At 49.2% G+C, this 6,000-nt stretch overlaps 1 long non-coding RNA gene across 1 annotated transcript; it reads left to right on the forward strand.

Annotated features, from left to right (window-relative positions):
- The first annotated feature begins 3,685 nt into the window (after nucleotides 1–3,685).
- On the forward strand, nucleotides 3,686–4,610 carry LOC126930735 (uncharacterized). The gene is made up of 2 exons (XR_007717673.1): nucleotides 3,686–4,241; nucleotides 4,339–4,610. It is a non-coding gene; the product is annotated as an uncharacterized LOC126930735 (long non-coding RNA).
- The last annotated feature ends 1,390 nt before the right edge of the window (nucleotides 4,611–6,000 follow it).

Raw genomic sequence — 6,000 nt, forward strand, 5'->3', positions numbered from 1 at the left:
GTCCTAGCCAATCACCATGGTCCCGCCTCCTGGCTACCACAATTGGCTCAGGGATGAGCACGTGGCCCGTAGTGGCCCAATGAGAGTCATCCCTGAGTGGGAACTGGTGGGAAAGAATTCTGCTGGACCATCTGGAGTTGCTCAAAGGGAGTGCCTGCAGCCGTCTTTCCTTCCACGTGCGGAGGAATCAGGCTGAGAATGAAACCATCGCAGGAAAGGGCTGAAAGACAGTGAGTGTGTGCTTTCTAAGGGCAGCATTTGAGCCTAGGCCCCAGCCGGCCCTGAAGCCAGCACAATCCTCGGAACGTCTCAATTTTGTGAGCCAATAAGTGCCCTTGATTGTTTAGGCAAGTTTTCACTGGGTCTTACCCCACGTGAGCCCCCACTCCTCCATATGGACCTGTTTTGGACCAACGAGGCATCCCCTTATGTAGTCCTCAACACGGGGAGCTCCACCACTCCCTAGCCGTGTGACCTCAGGCAAGTATCTTAACCTTTCTGGGTCACTGTTTCGTCATTTGTTTATTTATTTATTTATTTATTTATTTTTTTTTTTGAGACAGAGTCTTGCTCTGTCGCCCAGGCTGGGGTGCAGTGGCCGGATCTCAGCTCACTGCAAGCTCCGCCTCCCGGGTTCCCGCCATTCTCCTGCCTCAGCCTCCTGAGTAGCTGGGACTACAGGCGCCCGCCACCTCGCCCGGCTAGTTTTTTGTATTTTTTAGTAGAGACGGGGTTTCACTGTGTTAGCCAGGATGGTCTCGATCTCCTGACCTCGTGATCCGCCCGTCTCGGCCTCCCAAAGTGCTGGGATTACAGGCTTGAGCCACCGCGCCCGGCCTCGTCATTTGTATAATAGGAGAATAATGGTGCCTACAGGGTTGTTGTGAGGATTAAGTGAATACGTGTAAAGCACTCAAAGCAGACCCTGGCACATGGTGAATCTCAAATGATAGCTGCTATTTTATCGTTATTATCCTCACGCACCTCTATCTTCAGAAGACCAGTTCCGAGAGCAGGAGGCACAGGGAAGGGAAGAATGGCCCTCCCCTGGTTGCCTTGGGTTTGCCCTCAGTTACACTTTGCTCTCTGAAGACCCACCTCTTCCCCAAGTGATTGACACTGGAGTCATCCGCACAGCATGCCCCAGATGCGGCACAGCCTGAGTCAGGCTTTGTGGGATGCGCCCACCCGGGAACAGGAAGGAGAGACGTGCCTGACTGAGCAGAGGGCTAGAGGTCAGACAACACGTCCCTGCCCTGGGCACTGGCTGCTCAGTCATTAAAGCAGACCCAAATAGCTTCTGGCCGGGGGCTCAAAGGAACAGCCAATTAGAGACTCATTTTTCCAGTCTCTCTCTCACTGTTGTTCTCTTTCCACAGGTGGGGATGGGGAGAGGCCTCGGGATGGCAAGGACCAGGATCTGCTGCCAAGCCTGTGGGTCCTGTCTCTGGGATGCCCCTGGGACACTAGTACCCATGGATGCACTGGGCGACTTGAGGTCAATGGCTTTCTCTCTCCAGACCTAGGCAGAAAAAGCAATCTGCTTTGCATCAGAGAACCTTAAGAGGCTCTTAATCCTGCTCTTTTCTCCCTCTGGGCTCCCTCTGTGATGAGCTCATCTGATCTCTTGGCAACCCCAAAGGGTGGTTTAGAGCAGGGAATCAGCCTCCCGATTTACAGAAAGGATAACTCAGACCAGGGAAGTGACTTGGACAGGGTCCTGCAGAGACTCAGTGAAGGAGGCTTCGGAACCCAGCCTGTCTTCCAGCAGACCAGGAATCAGCAAATCTGGCTGACTACCTGTTTTTTTTTTTTTTTTAAATTAATTAATTAATTAATTTATTTATTTATTTATTTTTGAGACGAAGTCTAGCTTTTGTCACCCAAGCTGGAGTGCAATGGCACGATCTCGGCTCACTGCAACCTCCGCCTCCGGGGTTCAAGCAATTCTTCTGCCTCAGCCTCCCAAGTAGCTGGGATTACAGGTGCCTGCCACCACGCCCAGCTAATTTTTGTATCTTTAGTAGAGACGGGGTTTCACCATGTTGGCCAGGCTGATCTCGAACTCCTGACCTCAGGTGATCCGCCCGCCTTGGCCTCCCAAAGTGTTGGGATTACAGGCCTGAGCCACTGCACCCAGTCCACCTGATTTTTTAAAAATAAAGTTTTATTGGAACAAACCATGCTTGTTCATTTACATATTGTTCCTGGCTGCTTTCACCATACAACAACAGAGTTGAATACAGATGCTCTTCAATTTACAATGGGTTACTTCCCAGTAAGCCCATAAATTGGCCTGTGGTCCCAGCTAACTTGAAAGGCTGAGTGGGAGAATCACTTGAGCCTGGGAGGTCAAGGCTGCAGTGAACCCTGATGGCGCCACTGCACTCCAGCCTGGATGACAGAGTGAGGCCGTGAGTGAGGGTCCCACGTAGCTGGAACCACACAGGTGCATGGTGCCATGTGTGGCTATTTATTTTTATTTTTTATTTTTTGTAGAGACTGGATTTTACCATGTTGGTCAGGCTGGTCTTGAACTCCTGGCTTCAAGTGATCCTCCTACCTTGGCCTCTGTATTTACAGGGATTACAGGCCTGAGCCACTGTGCCCAGTCCTGAATATTTAATCAACATGTAAGGGTATAGCTCAATGATTTTTCACCTACTGAACACACCTGCGTGACTTGCATCTGGATCAATAAACAATATCACTAATCCCGAGTCCCCTTCCTATCCCTGTGTAGTCACTACCCCTCTAAGTGTGGCCGATACCCTGACTTCTACCTGCACTGATTTATTTGGCTTATTTTTTAGCTTTACACACACGGAATGATGTAATATATGCTCTTGTGTGTCTAGCTTCTTTCACTCAACATGGTATTTGTGAGATTCAATACTACTGTGTGAGATTGTATGTCATTCATTCTCATTGCTGGAGAATATTCCATGGGATGAGTGTACTACAATGTGCTTATCCATTCTTTGGACATTTGAGATATTTCCAGCCAGGGTGGCAGAGAGAATTATGAATTCTCTCTGGAGGATGGCTTGAGGCCAGGATTTCAAGACCAGCCTGGGCAACATAGCCAAACCCCATCTCTACAAAAAATTTAAAAATTAGCCAAGCATGTGATACACACCTTTAGTCCCAGCTACCCAGGAGGCTGAGGTGGGAGGACTGATTGAGCCCAGGAGTTGGAGAGTGCAGTAAGCCAAAACTGTGCCACTGCACTCCAGCCTGGGCAACAGAGCAAGACCTTATCTCAAACAAAACAAAACATACAAACAAAAAAATGGCCTGGCAAAATCTTTGTGACTTTGGGGTTAGGCAAAGCTTTTTGCTAAAGCCTGGGCAACATGGTGAAACTCTGTCCCTACCAAAATTACAGAAGTTAGCCAAGTGGCTGGGCATGGTACACCTGTAATCCCAGCACTTTGGGAGGCCAAGGTGGGTGGATCATCTGAGGTCAGGACTTCGAGACCAGCCTGGCCAACATGGTGAAACCCCGTCTCTACTAAAAATACAAAAATTAGCCAGAAGTGCTGGTGGGCGCCTGTGATCCCAGCTATCGGGAGGCTGAGGCAGGTGAATTGCTTGAACTTGGGAGGTGGAGGTTGCAGTTAGCTGAGATTGCGCCACTGCACTCCAGCCTGGGCCAACAGAGCGAGACTCTGTCTCAAAAAAAAAAAAAAAATGTTAGGGCCAGGCATGGTGGTGCGCATCTATAATCCCAGCTACTCAGGAGGCCGAGGCAGGAGAATCACTTGAACCCGGGAGATGGAGGTTGCAGTGAGCCGAGATTGCATCACTGCACTCCAGCCTGGGTGATGAAATGAGATTCTGCCTCAAAAAAAAAAAAAAAAAAAAAAAAATTCCAAACCCACATCCATCTATTTCTTCACCCTTCTGTGCCTCAGTTTTCTTATGTGTAAGATAATGGTAACTGTCCCTGACCTGCCCACCTCCCAGGGTTGTGTGGGAACCAGTTAAATCTGGACCTTTGAGGAAGGCTGTACAAACTGTTGAGGGCTGTTCAGTCATGAAACTCTTCTGCCTGCACCCCATACATACAATTAGGTGCTTGCTGCAGAGGCATCAGGGGTCTCTGGCCAGAGGCGACATCTGAAGCAATCGGGATCCTGTTTGGTTTTGCCACATCCGACCTGCCGCCCGGCGGGGGCAAGACAGCCACGCGCAGCGGATGCACCGGCCCTGAACTCTTTCTCGAGTAGTCCCCAGAGGTAGCTGCTGCCTTTCAGTTTCTGCACTTGTTTATTTTCAAAGGGACGTTGCCAGACCACGAGGCCACCCTGCCCTTTCATGGTTTGTTTTATGCAGATTTCAGGAAGAGAGAGAAGAGGTAAAGAGACCAGAAACAAAGTCTTCTGCAAGCAAAGAACTGCAACAGGCCCCAGCTGTTAGGTTTGAGGGGCATATGGGGCAGGCGACTGAACTGCACAGTTGGGGCCAGAGGTACGGTTGCTGACCCCTGAGCCCAGGAGCCTTGAGAATATGGACAGTGTTAATAATAACTGCAAACATCCAACAGATGATGCTAGAATAACTGGACATCTGTGTGCAAAAATAATGAACCTATACCTTGCACCTTATCACAAAATTCACTCAAAATAGATCACAGACCAAAATGTAAAACATAGGCCGGGCGCGGTGGCTCACGCCTGTAATCCCAGCACTTTGGGAGGCCGAGGCGGGCGGATCACAAGGTCAGGAGATCGAGACCACGGTGAAACCCCGTCTCTACTAAAAATACAAAAAATTAGCCGGGCGCGGTTGTGGGCGCCTGTAGTCCCAGCTACTCGGGAGGCTGAGGCAGGAGAATGGCGTGAACCCGGGAGGCAGAGCTTGCAGTGAGCCGAGATCGCGCCACTGCACTCCAGCCTGGGTGACAGAGCGAGACTCCGTCTCAAAAAAAAAAAAAAAAAAAAAAAAAAAAAAAAAAAACAAAATGTAAAACATAAAACTAAGACTCCTAGGGGAAAACAGGAGAAAATCTTTGTGACTTTTGGGTTAGGCAAAGCTTTTTGCTAAAGACACTGATAAGAGATTGAAAAAACAAGCAGACAGATTGCCAGATGATCCTTGCAAAACATATATCTGATAAAAGACTTGTAGCCAGAACATAAAAAGAACTCTCTTTTTTTCTTCGTTGTTATTTATTTATTTATTTATTTTGAGATGGAGTCTCACTTTGTCGCATAAGCTAGAGTGCAGTGGGGCAATCTCAGCTGACTGCAACCTCTGCCTCCTGGGTTCAAGCAGTTCTCCTGTCTCAGCCTCCTGAGTAGCTGGGATTATAGGGCATGTGCCACCAGGCCCAGCTAATTTTTTTTTTTTTTTTTGAGATGGAGTCTCCCTCTATCGCCAGGCTGGAGTGCAGTGGTGCAGTCTGGGCTCACTGCAACCTCCTACTCCCTGGTTCAAGCTATTCTCCTACCTCAGCCTCCCGAGAATGTGGGATTACAAGCACGCTCCACCACCCCCAGCTAATTTTTATATTTTTGGTAGAGATGAGGTTTTGCCATGTTGACCAGGCTGGTCTCGAACTCCTGACCTCAAGCAATCCACCCATCTCAGCCTCCCAAAGTGCTGGGATTATAGGTGTGAGTCACCACACCCAGCCTCTTCTTCCTTTTCTTTTCTTTTTTTTTTTTTGTTCTTTTTGTTTTTTGAGACGGAGTCTCGCTCTGTTGTCCAGGCTGGAGTGCAGTGGCCGGATCTCAGCTCACTGCAAGCTCCGCCTCTCGGGTTCACGCCATTCTCCTGCCTCAGCCTCCCGAGTAGCTGGGACTACAGGTGCCCACCACCACGCCCGGCTAGTGGTTTTTTTTGTTTTTTTTTTTTAGTAGAGATGGGGTTTCACCGTGTTAGCCAGGATTGTCTCAATCTCCTGACCTCGTGATCCACCCGTCTTGGCCTCCCAAAGTGCTGGGATTACAGGCTTGAGCCACCGTGCCCAGCCCTCTTTTCTTTTCTTTTCTT

The sequence above is a fragment of the Macaca thibetana genome, chromosome 11, assembly GCF_024542745.1.
Source record: "Macaca thibetana thibetana isolate TM-01 chromosome 11, ASM2454274v1, whole genome shotgun sequence".
NCBI lineage: Eukaryota > Metazoa > Chordata > Mammalia > Primates > Cercopithecidae > Macaca > Macaca thibetana.